The 26,079-nt window shown below is 40.3% G+C and overlaps 1 protein-coding gene and 1 long non-coding RNA gene across 2 annotated transcripts in view; one reads left to right on the top strand and one right to left on the bottom strand.

Moving 5' to 3' along the window:
• LOC134618339 (cadherin-4-like) overlaps positions 1–26,079 on the bottom strand; it is a 234,670-nt gene that overhangs the window by 185,984 nt on the left and 22,607 nt on the right. The window lies entirely within an intron of this gene.
• On the top strand, positions 18,335–22,627 carry LOC134618340 (uncharacterized). Its single transcript, XR_010091903.1, has 3 exons — positions 18,335–18,412; positions 20,246–20,389; positions 22,062–22,627. It is a non-coding gene; the product is annotated as an uncharacterized LOC134618340 (long non-coding RNA).

The raw sequence follows: 26,079 nt of genomic DNA, 5'->3' as shown, positions 1-26,079 counted from the left end.
CTCTTGCCCAAAGCAAACTGTGTATTTACCTTAGTGAGAATGCATCTGACATGGATTGTTTCCTCCTGTGTGCTATATGTGAGAAAAGGCAACCTCAGACATCGGGACATTGTCTGGATGTTAAAACACCTCATATTGGCTAAAAAAAAAAGGCCTTGGACAACAAATAGCCCAGATTAAGGAGCTTAGATCCCAGAATTCACTGGATGAAAGGCTAGGAAATGCCATGAGAGGTTAAAAGTATATAGACCACATTCATATTTACATTGACACCCATGGTTAAATTATATAATTTAAAAAAGAAGTGGATGTCTTATATAAGAAAAAAAAAATGGACACGTGGAAACAACCTTTGCAGGACCATGATCGCCAGTCTGCTTGGACGATTGGATACTGGGATCCCATAAGCCTTCACAAAAACACACAGACTAAAACAAACAGGGAAGCAATGGGAAATAAATATACAAATATCTGCACATAAATAAAACTGCAGATGGCTATATCATAAAGGGACTCCCTGTAGAGAGAGAAAGAGCTACCCTATAGTTAAGGGAAGCAGAAGAAGAAAGAGCAGGGAATATTTAATATGTATGAAAATGAATCAAACACAAAGGATCACCATAGTGATGAGAGAGGAAAGGATAGAAGAGGGAGAGATCTGGGGGCAATGAGGTGAGAGTGTCACAGTTAACAAGAGCCAACAATATACATACACACACACACACACACACACACACATATATATATATATATATATATATATATATATATATATATATATATATATATATATATATATATATATATATGTGTGTGTGTATATATAGTAAAGATTGACACAGGACAAATTTAAAAGCAGCTGCATCCAGTGGCTTGTGCAAAACACACAGAAAACAGGAGGAATAGAAGAAATAAACAGGTCATGAAGATGTTATATGTTGAAGATGTTGATACTACATGAATCCTGAAGGCCAGATGATTAACTTAATAGTGATCTGAGATCAGCCGGGACTTTTATTGGTTCTCATTCATTATGTCTATTTCTTATTTTAGAATCATGATATCACTACAACCTAAATCCCCCTGACAATATACTGAGTTCAGCTAATGACTGTTTAGTATCACTGTGTCAGGACACCATGAAGACAAAAAGCAGAGATTAAAAAGAAGGAAGAAAATGGTGTGACTGATGAGGAGCTCTTATAAACATGCTGATTCATTCATCTGCTAGAGCTGGGAAGCACTTCCTCTGGGAAAGAGAGGTCAAACACATTAGCTCCCTGCATTGAGCGAGTGCAGTACTTTTACAGAACTGCTAGAGGTAGGCTGTCAGGAGAGCATCACCTTTGTCAGTGTCTCTCAGGATAAAGCGACAGACCTCCAGGGAGCATATTTGCAGAAAAATGCAAATTGAGCACTGTGTTTATTTCGCCTTTATTAAAAAAAACTGCAAAGTCATAAATTCTATGAATGCATTCATATCCCCCCATGAACTATCACAGATCACGTTGTTTAATAAGAGAACAAAGTAGAAATAATATCTAATCTATTTCCACAGGGTATAACTGCGCGTACGTGTGTGTGTGCATTCATGTGCGTGTGTGTTGGCTTTTTTTTCACATTAGCACTGGGTAATCACATGTTTGCTTTGCACAAAGATGTTTAGAGTTAATAAACTTTTCATATTACTTTTATGTTTAATGCAGTTGCAAAAATCCCCACAGCCTCTATTAAGGCCCTATGATTCCTGGAGAATTTAATAATCAGACCTTAACTTTTTATTAACACATCAATAACAATACAAAACAACAGCATAGATTAACACAACATTACACTGCTGACACAAGTGATTTTGTGGTCTTGTATAATAAATGGAAAACACTGTAGTTTTTTTAATGTGCATTCTCAATGGGATTCACGCAGTCAATGGAATGTTCCCTGAGCAAGCAGCACAGTGTAATTAAGTCTGGACACTTGGACAGACAAACAGACACAAGGTTAAAAGATTGTTTTTACAATATTTTTCCAAATTTTTGCATTTTGTTTGTTTGTTTTTAAATACCAACATGTCAAAGCATTACTGAATGACAGGCAAGTTAATTATTTTTACAATTCTTCCTTGTTGAAATCGAATTTTGTCGTCAGTAAAAAAAAAAGTCAACAACCAGCCAGACACTCCAATGAGAAGGAATAATGAGTGAAATGCACAGCAGACTGCCATGCCTCAGCATCAAGGCCTCAAGCAGAGCTAGAAAATGTGTCATTGGTGAAACAATTCCTTTGCCACATCCAAGCGAGACAAGATCCCCTCTGCAAATATAGATCTCATTTATTACACCTCATTCAAATGCATCATTGCACCCAATGGGCAACTGTAGTTGTTTGGTGCTGGAACTACTACATAAATTTAAAGGCTAGATTGGATATTGCTTTTACAATGTTTCTCTGGAGTGGTGTTGCAGAGGATTGATTGGAATGGCACATCTGTTTGTTCTTCTTTGCTTAATATTTACATGTTAGTGTGTTTATTTCTATTATATGCAAGTTTGTGCTATGCATTTATGTGTGTGAGGGTGGACAAGAGTTGAGGTGCACACCACTGAAAGAATTCAGAATAATGAACATTTTCATCACTGCATCTGTGAGCACATTAAAAAAAACCCACAGGCTCGCGCGAGGTCAGTAATATGAACTTCATGTCACTTCCCATTTCCTGTTTAACAGGTCTGTGGGCAATGTTATCACAAGACGTCTTGAGCTCAAATGGACTTGCATAATCAGCTGACCAAAATGATTTTGGAAATTGCCTTTTATTATTAGAAACACTCCATTACATTCTAATATAAATACATTAACTGCACACTGCATGAAAGGTGTTAAAGCTACACCATCGTCACCTCCCAAACGCTCCCTCCTCGAGCCAGAGCCTGAAAAAAATAGCATGCGTGCCAAATTTATTAGACGTGCTGACACCCCATGCTTTGGCTGGGTTGGTGGCTAAATGAAAAGGTATGAAATTAAACAATTTAATTCTCCTCTTTGACTGGCTGGCAACCTCAGTGCCTGTCACTGTTGCTTAATGTAACACTGGAGAGAGGATAGGACGAGATCTGTGGTGGAAAAGCCAAGCTTGAACATCAACTGTCAAGCCTGGACATGACGCTCAGCAGGCCTGAGGGATACCAGCAGTGCAAAGATGGTTGAAGAGGAGAACCAGACAAGGAAGGAAGGGGCAAAAGCAAGGAAGGAAGATTGAATCATGAAAGAGGAGAATGAAGACGGAAAAAGAGACACAAGATGACAAAAAAAGAGAATATGAGTAACGGTAACAGTAATGGTGGGGATGGTAGCAGTGTGATGGCAGCGGGGTGGGGTGGGGGTTATTCAGAGTGTTAAAGCAGTTGAAATTTATTGCAAATAACTGTTCCTGATGCTCTGCCGTTTCAATTTCACACAGCACAATTCCACAGCTCTGGAGCAAATGTGTCCCTGTCAGCATCGCTTAGGCTTCTGTTGCTCTCTGCCTCACACCTCTGCCCCACCCTCTGCCTTCTCCTCCTCCTTTCCCACCTTTGCTCCTTCGTCTCTGTCTCTCAATTGCTCTTTGCCTTCTTATCCACTTTTTCTATCCATATCCCTGCCATCTCTTTTTCATGTTCTTTTTTAGATGATTACACCACTGCAGACAAGTTAAGATGGATAGAGGTGGGAAATGGGCATTGAATAAGCAACGAAAGAGACAATAGACAATAAAAGAATGGAGGTAGTGGTCTAAAAGATGGGGGGAAAGTAGAGGAAGCTATAGGACGTGTAGAAAAGTTAACTTATGAGAAAGTATTGTTGCAAACTTCATTGCTCAGAGAGAGAAAAGAAAGAAGACAAGAGAAAAGAAGAAGGGCTGCATCTTGATTGTACCAGGCAATATTTAAGCCAGTGTTCAGGCACAAATGAGATGTGCAGAACTGGAGGAAGCCTATTAAAGCGTTGGTAATAAAAGACTCACAGTTCATAGACTGACACCAAACTGTCCTTTATTCAAGGTTCTGATACAGAATGCTCACCCCAGTCCTCTTCCTACACCCTCACCTCAGTGGGCAAAGAAGGTTAGAGCGATGGAGAGATAAAGGGAAGCAAGTAGGGTTAAAAAGAATATTATTCATTTGGGCTGTGTTGTGAATAATTTATCTCTAGGATGAGGAGCAGCTCTGGATCCATAATGAGGCAGAGGCCACTGTGAAAGACTTTCATCTTCCACAGTCTAAAGACCCCTTATCTTGGCATTATAATTGCCAAATAAAATCTTCTGTGTAACGTAACTGTCTCTTTATGTAATTCTATCACCATATGCATATTCACACAAACTGACTGACACTTTAGAACTCAGCTAAGTTGCAGCTATCAAAACTGATGCTCTCCCCCTGCACAGTTCCTGCCATTGCTACATGCTACAAACCACAGCTGGATTAGCAGTGTATGCTTCAGCAGGATCATCACAAGCACCGGCAGCAGCATCTGAGTGGCAGGAAGAATCAGTCAGGGAATCAGCCTGAGAGACGAGTGCTGAGGCAGAGAGAGGAGCAGCAAAGACAAGGAGGCAGAGACAGAGAAAGAGCAAAAAGAGAGCACTCTACTCAGTCTGCAGTGGGTTGATAAGAGTTATTATTTCATTATCTCTCCCTGGGCCTCGTCCTGAGCTGGCATACACACGTACATGCACAAACACACACATACTCATACATACATACAGATGTGCTTATACACTTAAAAGATAGAGAGAAGGAGAGAATGCAGATTAGGGAAATTTTAATGAAGGGCACGAGAGAGAAAACTTATCACAAGTTAGCACCAAAACTGCAAGGGAGACAGCTGTTCTACCTTTTTGCCAGTAGTCAGTTTAACTGAACATGTTTCATTAGTCACACATGGACTGACAGGGATCAGAACATGACATGTGTCTACAGTTCTTACAGGGAGGTGACTACATCCACCTTCATATCCTCTTAAAGCTGGACCAAGGATTAACTTGGATATACGTGATATGGATGTGATGGGCAAAAAATTAAGCATGTTTATATTTTAATTTATTATATTTATTTACTATTTAATTTATTATAATTTAGCTTATAATATATTATTCTTTAAAGAAAATAAATATTTTTAGTAGTTCAATAAAAAATGTACTAATTTTCATTTCTGTCAACCACTTTGAAAACATCTGGACCGCTTTTCAGGTACCTATTAAAATTATAGTTGGTTATTTGATGCTGGTCCCATGTTCTTTTTGAGACGTTAGTCGCCATTAGATGGGGTTTTTTTGTGCTGTGGTCTGACATGGGCCAAGATTGAGGGTTATGGTTTCTTCGGCTACAAGTTACAGTGTACAAAATCTCACCACTAGATGTCAGCAGTTTACAGATTGCAGTCAACTGAATTCCGTTTTCTTACCCCTTCTAATTAAAGTCCATAATCACACCTACAGTGGCTGCTGCAGGACAAACAAGTCTGGTTGCTTTTCATGTGTAGTCGGTGTAAGCCATCAGCCTGCTGTTTACCTCAGCTGGTGTCCGCATCTACTTACTCTCGAGCAGACTGTGAACTCCAGGGAATAGATTGCGACAGAAGTCCATGAGTTAGTGAAAGTCACTAACCCTCTTGCTTAAGCGCAGCTGTTTTTGCATCTGTTAGCTGCTGTTAGCTGGTATTTGGCGGCATTAGTGAAACTATCTTTGAAGTGGATCTAACACTGTTGGGCTCGGAAACTTAGCGAATACATTCTTATACTATGTGACTGTTTATCAAAGGGAAAATGCAATTTTTAGGATACTCAAGTCAAACAACAGCTGGCATGACATTCACTTATAACCAGCTGTTGCTGTTCAGCTGAAAGCAGGGTAGCATATCTGATCTGCTGACTGTTATAGTCCTTTACCATTAGTACCTACTCGGTTCGGGTCGGCACAGTTTTTAGGGTTTTCCCGTTAGGTGGTACTACCTTGTACCAGGTACTTTTGTTGTACCTCCTTTGCCGGGGTTCCAAACAATCCGAGGTGATTTGAAAATCTGACGCTGTCAGACTGCATGCCACCGATTGGTTAGTCAGTGGCGTCACTCAATGAGTCATGGATGAGAAGCATCTCCTTCATGAAAACGATTTCTAAAACCCAGCAACGAGATAAATAACTATACAAAAAAACCAACACTGTGGTCCCAGGGCCAGACAAAAAGCCATTCGCTGAGCAGCAGGTATACCATCGCCTCGATGTCCACCTTTGTTGTGGCGTTCGTGTTGCACAGAAATGACGTTACAGGATGCTCGGCCACCTTGCTATAATGACCCCACGCACAATAGGTGGTACTCAATTGTAATGGAAAACGAGTCGAGTATAGATAGGTCGCATGGAGTTGCGTAGAGCCAATCCGAGTAAGTACTAATGGCAAAAGGGCTCAAGTAACTGTGACAATATCAGGGATAAATAAACATGTTTATGCACGATTTAGTGTGTTAGACCCGTACTTCAGTTAAGGAGATGATGCTTGCCATGAAAAGGACAATATCTGTCCAGATGTCAGTCGCATTGTTGAAGGCGACCCTTCTCTTTAAAATTTGCCTCCACAGGAAAAAAATACCAACGGGTTCTTGTCTCCTTTTTCTTTGGCATACTATATATGTGGTCGGCTTCAAGCCACATACATAAAGCATCAACAGGCAGAATGGTGATGCCATCTCGCCCACTGTATTTAAGATTGCAGGTCAACATGACAGCTCCTTTGCATTTTTAATGGCTTAATAAGACATAATTAAGACATAATTACACACTAATCAGTGTTTATTTATGAGTACAATATTAATTTTTTCCATTAAATAACCTCAGAAATAAAATGACTGTGCCTATAAAGCTAAAAACATTCCAGGCTAACAACAGTCAAACCTGGAGCGAACAACATATACAGTACAACTCCACTGTTGCAAATATGCAACAATGTGATAGTTTCAGTAAATTCATAATATATATGACTACTGAAGACAGTTCGCTGATAAATATTTAGATTATGCATTGATAAGAAGTGTTTCTAGTTGGAACCCTCGACTATGGACCTGGTCAACATTACTTTTTTTGCCAATGACAACAGATACTGGATGTGTCTGACATACACAAGTAGATAAGATTTCCCATTTTCATCTGTATGCCTTTTATCATTTGTTAGGAAAGCACCATGTAGGACTGGGCGATATGACCCAAAATTCATATCTCAATATTCTTTAGCTGGATGGCGATATACGATATATATCTCGATATTTTTTAAAGCCATAAAGTAAGAACAAAAAGAGAGTTCTTAGTCAAAGCTGTGTCCCAAATCTCACATAGGCACTTTTATTAACATACAGCGTAGATGTACAAGAAAAAATTACTCAGAAATAAATTATCAGCATTTATTAAATAATAATGCTCCATAAATAAAATAAAACAATGTTGTTTTTGTGCATAACAAAAAGCTCACAATTGTGCAGTCAAAATGTAAATTAAAAGACGCTGAGCATAATAACAAAGACAGACAGATTTCACAGCAGCTCTGTTCCCAAGTTCTACTGCGTGACTGACAGCCTGGAGTTTGAAATCCTCTTTGTAACCGTGTCTCTTAACAGGTGTCATTTGTGGTCCTTATACACATACAATACGGTAATATTACGTTGAAGCAGAGTACGTATCACTCCCTGAGGCTCCTCTGTAGCCGTAATGCTCCAACAATCCATCAAGCAGTGCGGCTTCGTAGCTTACCAAAGTCGTACCAAAACATTTTTTGAAAGGTTTCTGAGCGCTGTGTACTACATAAAATCGGTTCGCGGTCAGTAAGTACAACCAGAATTCATACATAAGGCACACTGTAGATTTTTGAGAAAATGAAAGGATTTTAGGCGTCAACGCGTTAGCCCGGTTAGCTTGTTAACGCGTTGACGCCGTCCAGCCCCACGCACGGGGCGATCCGCGAGAACTCGTTAACAGAGATTTGCCCCGTTAATGCAGTTATGGCGTTAACGTCACACTGACAGCACTAAAATAGTAATCACCAAATGTTTTCTTTTTACCGACCAGCTCCTCTTTGATAGCTGCCGTGTCCATCTTGTCGTTGCCTGCAGGTGAAGCGATGGGGGAGGGGGAGTTGTGCTCAGTTTAGGAGAGAGGCGAGGCAGAGTAACGTTGCGTAGAGACAAAAGTGGACGAAAGAGAGGCAAACTTGCGGCTCCACAAGTATAGTTATAACGTAACATAGACTATATCGATATAAACGATATTGTCACATCTCATATCTCGTATAAAAATATATCGATATATTTAAAAACTCGATATATCGCCCAGTCCTAGCACCATGCCACTCGTACTCGATGTTGAGCAAAGACATAGTTTGGACCAAAAAAATTCCTGTTTTGTTTTTTTTCAATGCAGTGTGTGCTGATGCAAAATGGCACAGGATGGTACAAATTCATGGTGCTCAACCTTGTCGATGTTTTAAAGAATAGGATGAGCATGCCCAAGTGCATGTGTCATAATAGGCCTTCTGGGGAGCAACCTAAAAATAGCAGAGAGCTGTTCTAAGATGCATAAGAAGATGGAAGAAAAATCAGCCAAATTTAAAACAGTGATTTTTGATCACACCATGCATCCCATAATACTGCCTTGCTTGAAAGACAAGGCAGTAGTGTAGTCTTGCCATATACAAAGACTTAGGTGTATTCAAAAGTGAGCAAGCACTTATGAAGACTGGCAAGTTTAAATAACAGGCAAAGAGCTCAGCTGAGAGTAGGCTCTGTGAGTGATACTGTAATAGCTTTGACATTTTTGCAACGCCATTTTTACGTAGCGCCACAAAGTGCCAGGTACAAAGAGGTGACGAGCTGAGAAGGGAGAGGTCGAAACTGTTAATGCTCACCTTGAATGACAACTGCAGTATAATTATGAAAATGCTCAGAACATGGAGAGTAATTGTTAAAATTGGAAAAAGTTTGTTTTTTTTTCATCTTTAAACTTGGCAATTGCTTTACAGTCCTTTCTGTCTAGAGTGACCCATCTGTCTCCTTCTGTCCCTAGGGCAGGTGGAGCTCAGATAGAGGCGCGGGCTGGTGGCGTTTGAGAGGAACCATGTGGCCATGCTCAGCCCTTCATACTTCATTAGTGTCTCCCGTTTGTTCCCTACCTTTTCCCCCCCATTACGTCCCATCCACCACTATCCCAACCTCATTTGTCGCCACAGTCTCCTGAGGAATTGGCCCTCCCTCTGGGACGTCCAGCAAAGGAAAAAGAATTAGTGTGTATGAGGAAAGGCGCAAGCGTCTGTGTGCTTATCCCATGCCCCTTAGCATGACAGCAGTAATGCACATTGCTTACATTTATACATGAGTTTGGAGTTTTTCCCTCAATAATACAGTATACATCTTCAGTTTCTCTTGTGCAGTATACCTTAGGTCTGAGGACGCATGAGCCACTGAAGTGTTAAACTGCTCACTCCAGTTCAAGCAGTCCACCTAACAATTATGGCAAATACTAATACACATATAAAAAAAGATACATGAGAATATGCAAGCGCAAAAGGTTTTGTTCAGTGCGGATGCTTACAACCTGACCTACCTCTCCCTGAGAAAAGCCATATCTGCACACACACACACGCACACAACCCTATATATAAACCTGAAGATAAATGAATAACTGGGTATGCATTGGAGACAAGCCTATGTGACCCTGTTAGCGCCACTGCCTCTTTCAACTGAAGACCCTCAGCTTCTAATTCTTTCTCTCAACAACCTCATCCCTCATGCCAGTGTCGCAGAAATCTCTTCACTCACCAGAACTGTGTAGATGTGCATCCTAGTTGGATGAGTAAGACTAAGAGATAAAGAACGAGCAGCACAGCTGGTGAAGTACTGCATGTTTATGGGGTCAGGAAATTGCATGAGGAATGGATATAAAGGTCTAAGAAATAGTCTCTTTTGAGAATTTGCTTTATAAATTGCAGGTAGTCTTGACCTGCTGATATTTCTATTCCACACTTAATTCTCTGGGTAAAGAAGTTCTTTAAGGTAAATTTAAAAAGGAAATGTATCTCCACTAGGGGCATTATGTATCTATGTGTATGTGGAAATCACATTTACACCAGCAAATTGGGTAGAAATTCATCTGCTATCTCACACTGATTGGATCTAATGTAACAGTTTTCCTGACCCAACGGAGCTTGAAAGGCTGATAATTGAATGAATTTACCTACTGCTCTCTCTACACTGGAGACAAAGGGAAGTATTCTCACAAAGACAGATAATACCGCAGTTGAAGCTTTTGCTATGAATGCACACATCTCACAAGACTCAATTTGAGCATACTTTTTTCCCCGAAACAAAGCAAGTCAAAGCTAAAACCACATCTCACTGTAGTAAAATGACAACTTGCACTGTTTCTCATGTGATTCTAACCATGGGAAGGTGCTAAATATGGTAACATTAAAAAAAAATCCCACTGTTTGTCCCCGTCTCCCAAGAGGATGTGGTCATATTGAATTCTTTATCATATCCACACAGTGCAAAACATTTCCCATGCTCTCTCAAAGAAAGCTGAACACCCACAACGTAATTACAGTGTATGGAAAGAATGGTGAAAGAAAATGTTCAGGGATGCATTACACTTTCCAAAACTATGAAACAGTAAAAACTGATTCAATGAATGAGATAGCTTTTAACAGCTAGTATATACAATATGGAGCTCAAGCCAAAGCTTTGTCATTGCAATACAGTTCAGTGATTACTGTATAAAATAGAACCAAGGAGGCTTTGCCCATGAGAGACAAAAGCAGATATGGAGGGAAGATCAAGGATGAGAGCAATAATGGAGAGAAGAGAGAGCACTGAGGAGGAGGGACAAACACGAAGGCGAACAGATTGAAAGTGTCAGTGCCCCACTTTACAGCAGATGGGGATATCACAATGCACAGCTCTCCTCTTGTTCTCTATTTACTATTCTTCCACTTAGGCTTAGCGAGATGCAACTCTTTAGTGAGACTGTCATGGCGCTTGTATAAACACATTCATATTCTGCTGCCCAAACCACAAACAAGTGCATACAAAGATATGAATTCTTCTTCAGCAGTATAGAGTTACTTGTGTCTATTAGAATAAATAACAACAATCACACAGGCACGAAATATTCTCTTCAAGCCGAAAGAAGTATAGCAATGTTACTGAGTTGATACGCACACACATATATACAACCTGTCGTCTTCATCCTCCAAGATTGCTGTGGGTTCAGACATAGAGCAACCAGCTTGGTAATGAGGGAGAAAACTAATATTTGGAGTGCATTAATATTGTTGATCTGAGGTGGCGCTGAGGCTAAGCATACCAGCCAACGCTTGTTTGTGAAATATGCTGTTATTTGTTCACTGGAAATGCAGCAGTGGCTAGGCAGAGAACATCACTCAGCCATATGCAGGGCAACTGAACCTTACAGATGTACTCATACGCACTTAATGGCAATCCATCCTCGACTTTTCATTACTCCTACTGTCTGCACACAGACGCCTATAGTGTGCACATTACAATCAAACAAAATAAAACTAGGCGCTCACAGAATAAGAAAATAAAATTGTACTCATTTATATTTTTGTTTTCCAGTGTTATGCCTATGCATTTGATAATAATCTCACAATAAAATTATATTAAAAATTCGGTGGTTTCCTTTTCTCATTCATAGTCAGAAAATTAAATACATATATGAATCAATATTAGATACAGTTGACCACAACCTTTTACAGAGATTAGAACACATCATTGGTATTAAAGGGACTACGCTGCAGTTGTTTGAATCATATCTATGTGGTAGATTCCAGTTTGTTCATTCAAATCATGAATTTTCCTCATACACAACAGTCAGTCACAGAGATCCACAGGGTTCTATGCTGGGACCTATACTTTTTACATTACATATCCGGTCCTAAAAATCTTAGAAACATGGTGTCTAACCAGGTATTTACTTAAGATGACATTATCTTGGCCTCCAGTAACACTGTGAAAAATCTTTTTGACAAGAATATTTCCTTCAGTGAGCACATTCAACAAATATGTAGAACTGCCTTCCTTCAGTTGCACAGTATCACTGTATTATAAACACCCTGTCACCCTGTTGCCATGCATTTATTACTTTTAGCTAGGACTACTATAAGTCATTACTACCAGGTCACTCTAAAAGTTATCTGAAAAGCCTTCAGCTGATCCAGAACGCCACAGCTAGAGTACTGACTGGGACTAGAAAGAGAGATCATATTTCTCCAATACTAACGTCTCTTTGTTGGCTGACAGATAAATTCAGCATTTAATTTCAAAATCCTTCTTCTTGCTTACAAAATCTTGAACAATCAGGTCTGCTGGGAGGCTTCCCATGATGCACTGAGCATTTCTTTTTCATTCATTCATATCATATCACTCCCTGTGTGCCTACACAACTATTGCATTTCATCATTAGTAATTATTTTTAGACTCTGACTTTCTCTCCTTTTGTGCGTCTTTATTCCCATCTCCCTCTGCTTTCTTCTTTTTGCCTCAACGTCACCTCGTCATGGCAGATGGCTGCCCTTCCCTGAGCCCTTTTCTGCCGGAGGTTTCCTGTTGAAAGTGAGTTTTTCTTTCCCACTGTCACCAAGTATTGTCTATAGTGGATCGTGTGATTGTTGGGGTGCCTTTCTAATACAGTACGCTGTTTAGTTTACAATATATAGCCCCTTGAGGTGACTGTTCTTTTGAATTTGTGACATAGAAATAAAATTGAATTGAATTTAATCAATATTTTTTAAAGGCAAGCATTCTGTGTATTTACTGCCTTTTTATATGATTGTTACTGATAAGCCACAGCTTGAAGAGTTTTTCTTTTTTCTTTACTGTTTTTTAGCTCAAGTTCTTAAGCATTTCCCAGTTGCTGTTGCAATGGCAACCCCGTGTGAAGTATGGCCTCACAGCAGGAGCTGTGGATAACATCATAAGTGCTGTAGTGGTCAATTTTTAGATTCGGAGGTATTTTTCTTCCATAACATGCCCTCTTTTAAGATTAATGTAAGACTAATGAGCAGAAAATGAATACTTTTTTGTTTTTGTTTTAGGGGGGTGGGGCAAGGGACATGGGAGACAGGATGGTGTTTATCAAACATTATCAAAATTATGCAAAATGTAATAAAGAAATGCTCAAGTTGTACATTTAGACACACGATGTTAAAACAGTTGTAATACACAAAAAATGCTAATGCTAATGTAAGTAGGCTAATCAGTTTCATCTATCTGGTTGTATTCGTTCATCCTAATGGCCTACAGCGATTCACCTCATCTTAGTTTCTTTGCAGCTTGAAGTTCCTGTGCTTATATGTTTACCCTGTGACAGACTGGCAACTTGTCCTAGATGCACCTTACCTTTTGCCTTATGACAGATGGAATAGACTCAATTTCTTGCTGAATGGATAAGCAGAAAAAATAGATACATAATTTAAAATAGATATAGATGTATAATTTATATATATTTTTGACCAATATGCATTTCTTATATTTTACTGTGGCACTGTCAAAGAATTCCAATTTAATGCATTAAAAGGTATCTCAATCTGTTTTAGCACATAACAAACCAAATATGTGTGGCAATAACTGGAATTTTGGAAGTTTTCCAGCTATGACAGGCAACAATGTAGTGGAGGCACAGTGTGGCACCTCTGGCCTGAAATTGCTTAAAGACACTGGATGAGTACACAGGGTATGATTTTTATTTATACCCGATTTCCTCCAGTGTGCTATGGTGAAAACAAAGTGTATGTTGGTCAATATTTAACTTCAGCTTTTAGTACAATGACATAAATTCTAATGAATCAAAAACAATTTCTAATGATGCTTTCTCATCAAACAGGAGTCCAGCAGTGACCTGCTGATACTATTTTCTCCTTGTCTCAATCACTCGTGTGTCACTGAGGCAAGTGCCAGGTCACACAGTCACAGCACACACACATTTGTCTTGCGTCTGTGCCAAAGCAAAGGTGACAGAGATGACACCATAACAAGGATGACTCACCCACTTGAACGCCATATAAAAACATCAGCCATTTGCATTTGTCAGCCCTAGGCTAATTTGTTTTGACTGAAGACATTTTTTTTAATGTGGCAAATCTGTAATTGCCCTGTTGATGTTTTATTTTTATTTTTTTTAAACAATTGCTGTGTTCTCCTTCTTTTTGTCCTCACTGTAGGACATCCAGTTCCTTGTGGACAGTGTGTGTCACTATTAATAACTGTTGAATATAGCCCTCTTACCTCACTGGACTGCCTGATTAAAAATGAAATGAAAACGCAAATGAATTAGCACCTCTCTGGTTAGCAAAATTCCTCCGAGTGCTAAAGAGGACAAATGTGTTTCAGTATCTGACCCCCCCTCCACTCCCCCACCAAGTCAAAGACAAATATAGTGGTAAAACAAATAATCACGACAGTGACTTTTGTGTCTCGTTTGGGCCGTGTTATAAGTTTTATTTTTACCTACTAATTTACTTGTGTTTTCATTTGCTGGTTGGTAAAATTCAGGCTTTAAACCTATTACAGTTGGGTAAAATAAAACCTTAAAACAAAAACATTAAAAACATTTACTAACTTTTCTACTGAGGTGATGAGTTCTGCCTCATCTAAAGTTGATGACACTAGCCCACACTTTATAGGCATGTATTCAAAGAACCACAGAGGAAAACCACAGACCAGGTTCATAAATGTACTGAAGGAGGACATGTAGAAGGTTGGTCTGACAGAAGAGGACCCTAGGGATATGGTATGATCTGTTGTGGCTGCTTAGCTAAAGTGAGCAACTGAAAGAAGAAGAAAAAGATTCACGAACCACTACAGGTCACAGGTTACTTTTGCATATATAGGTTCCAATAACGTGCTTGCATAAAGAACCTGTGCAGTTACTTTTGGCAGTGAGCCCAATGCCTCTCTGTCTCAACAGAGCCACTGTAGATTTTTAGCACAGTGTCAAGCTGCATCAAGGCCAGGTGCAGGCATTAGCACATGTGGCAAACTAGGGAGGCTGCAGATTGAATTACGACTCAGCCTGATGTGGGCAGAATGAGTAGAAACACATGTGTAGCTCTCGCTAATTTAATGAGCACATTAAGCACATCAGCAAACTCACCATAAAGCGTCTGCAAAGACATCTGCATGTTGTCGGAATCAGGAATCCTCTTACTCTATGCAAATTAAGCCACTGCAATCACTTTTTTTCTCTGTGAGAATATGTCAGTTTAAGGTCAAAATCTCTCATAGAGATCAGTGCTAGATTTTCTAAAGAGCAATTTTTCCAACACAGACTAAAACACACATGGAAAAAAAATTGAATAAACATTTCTTGATATGGAAAAGGTGATCCTATGTGAAGCCAAGGGCAAACTGTTGGAAATAGGCATATTTTCAATTTCAGCCAGTTTCCCTCGGAAATGTCTATAAAAAACAAAGACCACAAAACAGACCACTGTCTACAGGGAGATAATAAGCAAGATATGAACTAGGCTTATGAACGTGATACACCACCACAGGATTTTTAGTATTTCCAAACAAACTCTGCAAAGCTCCAAATTGAACTTCTTGTAAGATCTAACATGCACAAACAAATCAACAGGGACAAGAGACAAAGGGAACAGTTAACACAATAGAATCTCAGCTAGCGGGCTTTAGTTGGTCCAAATCAATAGTTATTTACTCCCTCCAACTGGCTTGGGACAAAAAAGAAAAAAGAGAAAGAAAAGGAATATGTGTGCGAGTAAAAGACAGATGCTGAGTAACAAGGCAATCAATTTCAGATGTAAAAGAAACCCAAGTCCAATGCTGCAAGGAAATGAGAAAATATCTGAACTAAAAAGCAACTAATAAATGGTGAACCATGTGTTCTCCTATAATCACTCCATCTATCTTGCTCTGCTTGCTGCATATGCTGTATGATATGTATGAATAGCCTGGTGAAAACCAATCAGGTAAAACCTGAGTTGTGACTTGGGTGATGTTTTCGCTTGATAGGCAGCTTTGCAGAAGTACCAATGTTATTCTTTCGAGAGAGAGGACGAATGGGGAGGAAAGATTAAGTAGATGTGTGGGTATGAACCCAGTACATGTGTGCTTCCTCGCACATGTTTGAGTGTGCTCAAACACCTGCATGAAGAAGTGTGCAGGAGAAGTGAAGGGTTCTGCAAATGAGGGACTATAGAGGCAAGCTTGGACCGAGAGAGACTGCAATGGTGACAGCAGGGAGATAAGAGAGTCACAGAAAACACCAAGTCAGAACAAGTAATGGAAAAAGGAGGGGTTTAGGGAGCAAGAGAGAGAAAGAGAGTGAGTGGGATAAGCATAAATACCCAGGAAATTCTGTGGACTGTATAGCCCTGACATACAGTGCAAGAGTTGTGAAGCTGCTGTGAAGTTGCTCCGTCATTGTCAGCTGTAAAGGCTCAGCCAGAGACACCACGGATAGATATTAGAGGTCAAATCTCATCCTACAACACCAACCCTGTAATTGAATCTGAATTAAAACCAGTTCTAAAATAATCCATCCCACAGATCACTGCTGAGTGTGTTACAACGAATGACTGAGCTCTGCGCTGTACAGTACATTAAAACCCTTCATTACCATGAATAAATCGTCTAACAAGATATGAAGTGCCACTCCACATTGGGTTCTTCTCTGTACAAGGAGAGGCAATGTACCCTGGGATATAGAGGGAGATGGGGAAAGGAGGGTGGGAGGAGGCACATAAAGAGAGAAAGTGAGCAAAGCAAGATAGTCCAATCACTGTCAGCGAACATGAATTATTCATGAGTTGTAGTTTTAACACTGTCTGCTCACTCCCCCGCTTTGTCACTATTAAAAATTCACACCAACATCTTCGTAGGCCATTGTTAATTACTCATCACAACAACAAAAGGTCTCAGCCGGAAATTGCCAATGCCAACCTTCATTACAAAGTGTGTGAAGCTTACAGATAGCACTATCAGATCTAATGGGTGGTGGCACATCTTAGTTTTCCTTGACAGAGATTTTGTGCTAGCACATCATAGTAACCTTGGCACCTTGGACAGATCTACTAAACATTCCCCAGCTTGTGTAAAGTAGCTTCCTGTCAATCTGACATTGTTTTTTAAAGGTTTTATGCGCACCTTACTATTGACCCAAAACACAAAGCAGAGAGAGTGAGCACACTGGTAAACTGTGGTACTTGGCATTGGTGGAACTACTATGGGCAGAACAACATTCAAACAGGCCTCAAGAGATATGGAAGAAAGGATTGCAAAGGTTTTCTTGAAAAACTGAAGAGTGAAAGAGCATTCTCTACAGGACCTCACTAAAGTTGAGATGCCAGCAATAAGGAGCAATGCTGAAAAAAATATTGTATTTGGATTAAAGGATCACCTCAGAAATGTCTAAACATGGATTCAGTTCTAAGTAGGATGAGAAACTGCACTGCCAAAATATGTTTTAGTATTCTCGCTTCAGCTAAAGGAAATATAATGCATTTGAATGACACCTAACAGCAAGACGGTTTGGGTTTAAATCCTCTGGATGGCCAAGACCTTAATGTGTAGTTTTCATCTTCTCTCTGCTTCTGCTTTTGCAGGTTCGCTGTAGATATTCTGGCTTTCTCTAACAGTCCAAAGCCTTGTTAAGTTAATTCATGGTTATAACTGCCAATGGATGCGATGTAGATAAGGTGCAGAGAATAAAGTGCTGTGTGTGGCTTGTGGTCTAAAGCACTTTAAGCAGTCAGTAAGCCAAGAAAAGCTCTAAATAAATGCCAAGAACCTTCCACTGACAAGCATTTTCCAGTGTATTATTAGTCAAGTTTTGGTTTAATTGCCAGGTGAAATAAATTATGCACAACATTCAGTCATAGTGTTACAAACACGTTAACTAGAGGTTTTATATATTTGAATCACAAACTATATTTTCATCCAAGTTCTTCAATTGCACTCCAACATTTACATAAATGTCAGCCATTGAAAGTCATGCAGTGCAGTTTTGTACTGATAGTAATGCCAGAAGAGGTTTGGACCTCTGCTCAGCAGAAAATTGGCGACTTTTCTATAGTATGCACTAGAGATGGACCGATCCGATATTACATATCGGTATCGGTCCGATACTGACCTAAATTACTGGATCGGATATCGGCGAGAAATAAAAAATGTAATCCATCCATTAAATATCAAAAAAACACCTCACAAAACTTGCGACATGGCGTAACTCGGCTCATAACCGTAGCACGTCAGAGCAGTGTGCATCACGTGATAGAGCGGCTGCGTGCCTGGAGCCTTGCTAGCAATCCGGCATTTCATCTCCAAGGAAGTTATCCCAGAGAGAAGTAAAGCAAGTGTGTAAGTTCATCTCTGAATGTTTGTACAGCGTTCCCACGTTAAGCTTAACAACGGATATGTGGAGCGACTGCCTCTTCTCTCTCTCTCTCCCTCTCCTGCCGCTACTTCATGAAACTGCTTAATGATCAGCTGATCGGCTTTTCTGTCGGGAGTCCGTCTCTCTTCTTTTTTTTTGGCCCACTTTGCACCAGAAAGAGGAAACCAGCAGCTGAACAACAGTAGCACGTTTAACCTTGATAAGCTGTTGTTAGAATTTATTTAATATTACTTTCTAGACCAGGATCCTTTTCTACGTAGCTGACGGCTGGTAACTGTGCAGGGGCGGATCTAGCAAAGTTTAGCCAGGGGGGCCGATGGGGCATGAACAGGGAAAGGGGGCACAAAGACATACTTTTCTTTTCTATTCTCATTTAAAATGTCTAGCTTTTAATAAATAGATATCTGAATCTTACACCCAAAGTTTTAATCTGATGTAAAATGTATAGAAGTCCATTACTGTATATAGTAACTGTTAAGTCTAATATACCCTAGTAAGCTATAGTGCTTTTTCCTTTGGGAAGATACCATTTGTGCAGTTTGCAATTCTGTTGAAGAAAGACATTGAATCTATTTAGTTATTCTTGAAAAAGAATTTAATTCTGTGCATTTTTTTTCACACTGCATCAAATAAAAGTTGATTACTTCGATTAAGCATCATGAGGTGGAGGGTGGGGGGTGGTTACCTTTTTTTTTTTTGCTGGGAGTTTGCAACCCTATTAGTTAGGTTGCTTATTTCTGCTAAGTACTCTTTAAAATACCAGAATAGTAAGGATGGTGCAGGTTTAAGTTTATTTGATTGATCAGTACTGCTGAACTATGAAATATTTTGGGTGCAGTGTATTTTTTACATACAGGTATAACAGAATAGCTTTAGTGTTGTTGTTTATTTAAACTTGAGTATGAACTTAGACAAAATGCAGCAATATATTAAAAAACAGTTTTATTGATTAAAAAACACACTATATCGGATTCATATCGGTATCGGCAGATATCCAAATTTATGATATCGGTATCGGACATAAAAAAGTGGTATCGTGCCATCTCTAGTATGCACCTCAGCACTGTTTCTGTTCTCATGTAAGTTTTGTCCCGTTTTGGGGACCCAAATAATATAAAACAAAGAAGCACAGACACAAAAAAATGTATGTCTACTAAAATAGGTAGAATTTCAGTGGCTGGGTTTGTAGGGCTTTTTGTTTGTTTGTTTGTTTGTTTGGTTGGTTTTTTTGGGGGGGGGTAACAGAAAAAAAATTCCCTCCTTTAGTCTATCTGGCAAAATCAGATGGCAGACACAGAATACACCTGTGCAATGACAACCTTTATTTTTTTTGTATTTTTTTTCACCAGGGAAGGGAACAAAGTTGGCAGGAACAAGATTTTTTGCCCCAAGAAGCAGAAATTTATACCCTTTAATCCTAAACTACTGTAAGCACCAACACAAAGGAAGCACGGACTGTGTGGCTTTTCTCTGCTGGCCCAGCTAACAAGGCTGCAGGGACATGCTGGAAAGTCATGAGGCAGAAAGTGCAGCAATACCTCTTAGAAACACAATCTGTATTTTGTCACACTAAGTTCTGCAAGTGTATCTAGACATGTAAATTTGGATTTGCACAATTGCATGCTAATGTTTAACAGGCTACTAGTGTGGGTACATTTTTCGAGCCAGACACTGACCAAAGTGAGAGAATGTGTAAGTATGTGTGTGTGTTAAGGGGTTGGGGTGGGGATAGATGGTGTAAACACGCCAGCCTACATGGATTGGGCTAATATCCAGTTTGTTCTCTCTTGCCTCAGCTCCACGGTGGCTGCAACGCAATTTCTTCCAATTGACCTCCCTGCCACCGGCACAATCACTCTCCACCGGAGACACAACGGCCCCAGAATACGGAGCAGCCAGGAGCACTAGCTTGACGCTGGAGGAGTCAGCACTGAAAGGAGGTGGGGATTGAACCAACCATGAGGCGGAAATGAGATGAATTAGAGAGCGAGAAGGAGGAGGCACAGGGAGGTGAAAGAGTGAATTTATTCTGTGGTGTAGTGGCAGTGACAAAGCACAAGCATTTAGAGATCAGCTAAGGAGGAAATTAGAAACATTACAGCCAGCCTTGGTTGTTTCCGGGCCTTCTTTCTTTTTGGCTTTTACTTGATTCTGTTTGAATGGCATTAATGAAACTGTAGAGCTACTGTACTCAGCAACTAATGAGAACAAATACATTGTACCTGTTGGTTAAAAACCTATAGGTGAATGAGCATTATGACAATTTTAGAAGAGCTGGATTCGCTTAGTATACAAATGTCTGCAAGTATCATTGCAATAACACAAACATGAGGGATTCACCAAAAGGCCAGGAACTAGATTTATGAGAGCAATAGCCCAGCCAAAGGCTAAAAGGCTTTATAACAGCAAAGGATTTCCAATAAAAGTGAGGTTGGAGCCCTCTAAGAGCAGCACTCTCAAGTAATAGGATTAGTAGAAGTCAAGAGCACGGCCATCTTAACTCTTTCTACTATAGAAATCGCTGAGAAGCATCTCTGCCACAACCAATGCAGCTTTGCTGATGGTGCAAGAAAACCCGCAATTCTGCTCCATGACACAGCAATCTGGCGCTCTGAACTCAAACACACAGATGTTGTACACATGTTGTTAGCCATGCAGAACAACAAGATGTGACTGCTCGGTTTTTGTAGTACTAGCCTGGATTGCGTCTAGCCAAGAGACCGGGGAGGAAGTAATGGACTAGAGTTCAAAATGTGTAAAGACATTGTAAAAAATTAGTAGGGTGCAAAGTTTCCATTCTCACTCCATTCAACACAAACTGCTGACTCTGAAGTGCCCCCCCAGCTGACACCACCCCCGACCCCACGCATTTCCACCTCACCCATGGCAGCTCTCTGGAACCTGTTCGTCTCTCTCTCTCTTTTTTTTACGTTAAATAAAATTAGCGCAATGCATCACTGGGTTCATTTTTCCCACTGAAAATCACTTGGTAATCGGCTCTGCACATGAAAGGAAGGCACCAGGGCACCTGAAGGTCGAACACATCTCTTCGCTCACCATGCACTTTCCTTTTTCAAACACGGGAGTAAAATCATTGATTTTTTTTTGTCCATCTCCTCCTGCTGTATCACCCCAAACCTCCCCCATCCTCTTCCCACCCCTGCCCCCAGCAGACTTATTCCAGCGTTCTTTATTTCTTTCAGTCTGGGTCTCGTTGCTGCTCAGCTGAATTTTTAATTGTGGGCAGAGTGTTTGGCTCTCCATTAAACTCAGTGAGCCAGCAGATGACTAGGGCATCCTCACTGTTCTACTGTTAAAGTCTATACGACTGTGGAAGCATGTTAGCATGCATTGGTGCAAATAGGTTTGTCTGTCCACACATCTGTCTGTGTATAAATCAGGAATTCTGCTTTCTTCTCTTTGTCCCATGACTATGCTTAAGTGCAGCCTGCTTCTTTTCTCACACTCCCTAATGGGTTGATGGGCTTGCAGTTCTTAGATCTGGCTGTCTAAATCACCATTCAACAGTGTCTGTGTACCACTGCAAGAGTACCCCTTGGCTTTCTGGGAGACTTCACAGTGCTGACTGCTCTCTGTTTCTTTCCCCTACAGAGACAAACTCTGCTGCGGAAGCGGTAACCACCGCTGGGAAATGAGCTGCAGGAAGAAAAGCGTGGAAGAGCAAAGAGTGATAGAATTGGGCAGAGATTTAATTCACCTCTGAGGAGATGGCAGCTTAATGTACATAAAAGCACTATATGGAGAAGAATGAGGGAGGAAAAGCAGCTGTTACAAGGGGGGATCATTGTGGCGGTTTCAAAGCTAAGCAGCAGAGACATAATATAAGATAATTCAATATATTGCTAACCTAACATAAATGTACAGCCCCTAAGCAAAAGATGGCACACTCTGCCTTATTGTTTGCTGTTGCTGCAGGGGTCATAGCAGCAGATTTCATGTGACAGAAAGAAATAAGGAGATGAAAGTAAGGCAATTCGATCTGTGCTTTGTTAGAGCGATTATTTAGAAACTCAAAACAAAAGGCTTTGCTGAACACCATCTGTTGTATAATCTTCAACCCCGAGGCCAAGCGCTTTTCAATCAAAAAGTGCAACATAAAGGTGGCATTTATGTCATGTGTCGCCAGATATAACTTCACTCTTATGGCTTAATTAACCAAAAACAATACAGCTTTCTACAGGTGATCATTCTACAGGTGACAAACATGTTTTAGTTAAACACATTAAAGCAAACATACAGTTACTAAACTAGGACATCTCTTTCTATACATGTTTCCATCAAGTTACAGTGAGTTACAGCAGTCAGACATTTACAAAGGTTTTATGCCTTTCATTATTTTTTAAACAAAGCAATTAACAAAAAAAAAGGTATGGATACTACTGCTCCACAATTAGAGGTCTTACTCTTTCTCAACTCCACTCACAGGACGAGGCACACCTCTTTCCTTTGCACTGTTTAGGGACCTGTAGTTTCCAGTTGGAAGTTTTTTACATAAAAAAGTAAGCTAACTTTACCTTTGAGTCACACTGCTTGTAAATATAGCCAAAATGGCAGCACAGGAAGTATTTTAAACACATGTGTCTGTGTGTTTGTGTACATTTGGTGATTTAGTCATATGTCTGTCAATCTAGTCCTTAATGCGATGCCCAAATGGAGCTCATTGCTAACAGGCTAGTCTACCCTTGCCACCTAATGTCCTAACGTCTCTATTGACTGTCCCCTCCCTCTTTATGATGGCTACATCGAGTCAGGTATCATCCACACGATGCAGACAGCTAGCCACTGTCCCCATCTTTTTGATTCCAAAGTGTCAGATCTGGGGCATGCTATGACACTCTGGGCTGGCTTTCTGTCCACCCTCACACACTAACACTTTGTTCACTGTCACACTCCACCAGGACGTGCTAAGAAAACAAAACTAAGGCTGTTCAGTCACTGCTCACCCAATGTGAAAACAGACACACATATGTAGAAACAAATATATACGCTTTCATATATGGTGAAGCACACACAAATATCCTTCCTTCCAAGTATTCAGCGGAAATATAGTGTGTCAGCTATTGCTCAGTGGGAGAGGCGAAGGGGAAAAAAAGGTGGTAAAAAGACAGAAAATAAGCTCAGACAAAGAACTGAATATGTAGGAGAGAATTCATAAGGAAAGCAGGATGAAAGATGCATGGCGACATGAAGGAATATAAAGAACAAGAACAGAGTGAGCGCTCAGAAATAGACAGAGACAGAACGATAGACAAGCAGAGCAGAAGAAAGGGAAAAATGTACAAAAAAGCTGAGCATCGGTGTTTGCTGGTCCATTTGGCATTCTTCTCGCTGTCCTGTCTGTGTCTTGTCCAGCTTCTCAACTGTGCAGCTAAGCTATTCAAAAGCCTCTCACATAGCCTTTCGAATTGGGCTCCAAAATTTTCTTCACTTCCTCCCACTTCATCTTACTCTCGCTGTCTCTGAGACTCTTAACCCCCTACAACCACCTCAGCTCCTCAGTGTGTCCCTGTCAAACAAAACTTTTGACACAGGGGAAAGTTTCTATATGTGTGACTGCTTTATATCCCCTCCCTTCTCCTTACTTTCAGTACCTCATCACAGTGATGTCTACCTCTCTAAAGTCTGTATAACAACGACATATGAATTTGCATATGATGGAATATATGAAAAATGTCTAATACTGTTGGCTTTACTAAATGTTAATCATGCAAAATACAGTATTCCTGTCCACCCATTATCTCTCAATCCCACTATAACCCATCTAACAACAACTAATGAAGTCAGGAAAGAACACTCCTGTGTTATTAAAGGCATGGGGTGAGTTTAATTAAACAATGCTAATGAGCAACTAATTAAAAGCTTTCCGATCAAAACAAGCCAGTAATTACCTGGAGCAGAGATGGATAATGAGCACACTACAATCACTGGCAGACAGGCAAACCCATGGAGACCTGAGTAGATCAATTCCCTTAGTATTAATGACCGCTCTTTTTTCTCTGTCTTCTTTTCCACCATGTCTTCTCTGCTCCAGCTCTTTCAATATGTCAGTCCATAGAGAGGATGAGTGAGGGCTGACATGGAGCTTAGAAAGGAGCTCTTGAGGAAATACTGTAGCTTGAGTGTTGACAGATACATCAAACATGCTTTTTATGCCAATGGCACTCACTCACTTGCTCTCTCGCTCTCTCTCTCTCTCACACACACACACACACACACTTCTTCTATTGATCCTAATCTCCTGCTCTTCTTCTCTAGTGGTTTCACTGGTCTCTGATTTTCTCTCTGAATGGCAATTAGCTGTGTGGGGGAAACCTCCTGGAGTAATTCTCTACAGTGACACAACAGTCTTTACTTCCTGCTCATGCTGGCAGGTAAGAGTCTGTGCCTGGGTTCCCTTCTGGAACGTAGAAAAATACATGATATGGCTGATAAGGTCACTGCCACAGACATTGGAAAGGTCACTACATCTAAACCACAATAATGCCACAGGAAATGCATACCTTGTACTATACCCCATCTAGGACAACCTGTAAGTAAGAGGGGAGAAAGCAAGTAGGGATGTCAGGTAAGAGGAAAAAAGACCAGGAATGATACTGCATGACAATGAAATTCTACTGACAGACAAAGAAGCCCAGAGGCCTGTTTGACAAGACAGGAAGACAGGAGATAGGGATGAAAAGAAGAAAGGATTGAGATGGGAAGACGAAAGAGAAAGGAAGTGATGAGAATGCAGTTGGACACAGAAATATGATGAATGGCCAGAAAGAATAAGGCAGGACAAGTGGGAAATGCAGAGATAGATTCAGCGACAGGGAAGAAAGAGAGACAAATAGATGGATAGATAGCAATGCCCTCTCGGCATTTTTCTTCCTTTTGATTCTCCCCTCACAACTAAAAAGATTATCAGTTTCTCAGAAATGCCTCAGTCAACAGGGAAAATTCTGCATCATCCGTTTCTTCTTGTCTCTCTTTCCTCTCAAGCAACTAAACTCAAGGTATTTTCTTACACTACTGTAGACCGCAACAAACATGTGGGGACAGGTGTATGTGACAATACTTATATTTCATGCTAAGGAATATTACAGCAAATATAACTGAATGAAACAGAAGATTTTAATGGAAAGATCAGCCATGTGCTGTGCAAAACATACAGACTTCATTGCCTTATCCTGCTTGCCCTCTTCAATCTGGATCCATGTAGCATTTAACCACATGGATAGAAATCTGTATAATAAACAGCAAAAATGTACTTTATGGATGAACTCTATAAACAATCCAAGGTCCAAATAGAGGTCCATCTTCTTTAAGTAGCACTAAAAGTTTTCCATTATAGAGCAACTGGTTTATTACTGGTGAAATTAAAAAATCCCAAACGGCTCCCTTTAGGGGTCACCACAGTCATCTATAAGTCATCTGTCTCTGCCTCGGCCTATCCCTAGCATCCTCATCTCTTGCACCAGCCCTCTGCATGTCCTCCTTCACTACATCCATAAATCTTTTCTGCGGTCTTTTCCTCCTCCTGGCAGCTCCATCTTCAACATCCTTTCTCCAATATATTCACTATCCCTCCACTGCGCGTCCAAACCTCAGCCTTGCCTCTCTAACTTTG

The sequence above is a fragment of the Pelmatolapia mariae genome, linkage group LG20 (genome assembly GCF_036321145.2).
Source record: "Pelmatolapia mariae isolate MD_Pm_ZW linkage group LG20, Pm_UMD_F_2, whole genome shotgun sequence".
Taxonomy (NCBI): Eukaryota; Metazoa; Chordata; class Actinopteri; order Cichliformes; family Cichlidae; genus Pelmatolapia; species Pelmatolapia mariae.
This window is presented reverse-complemented; position numbering and strand designations above follow the sequence as displayed.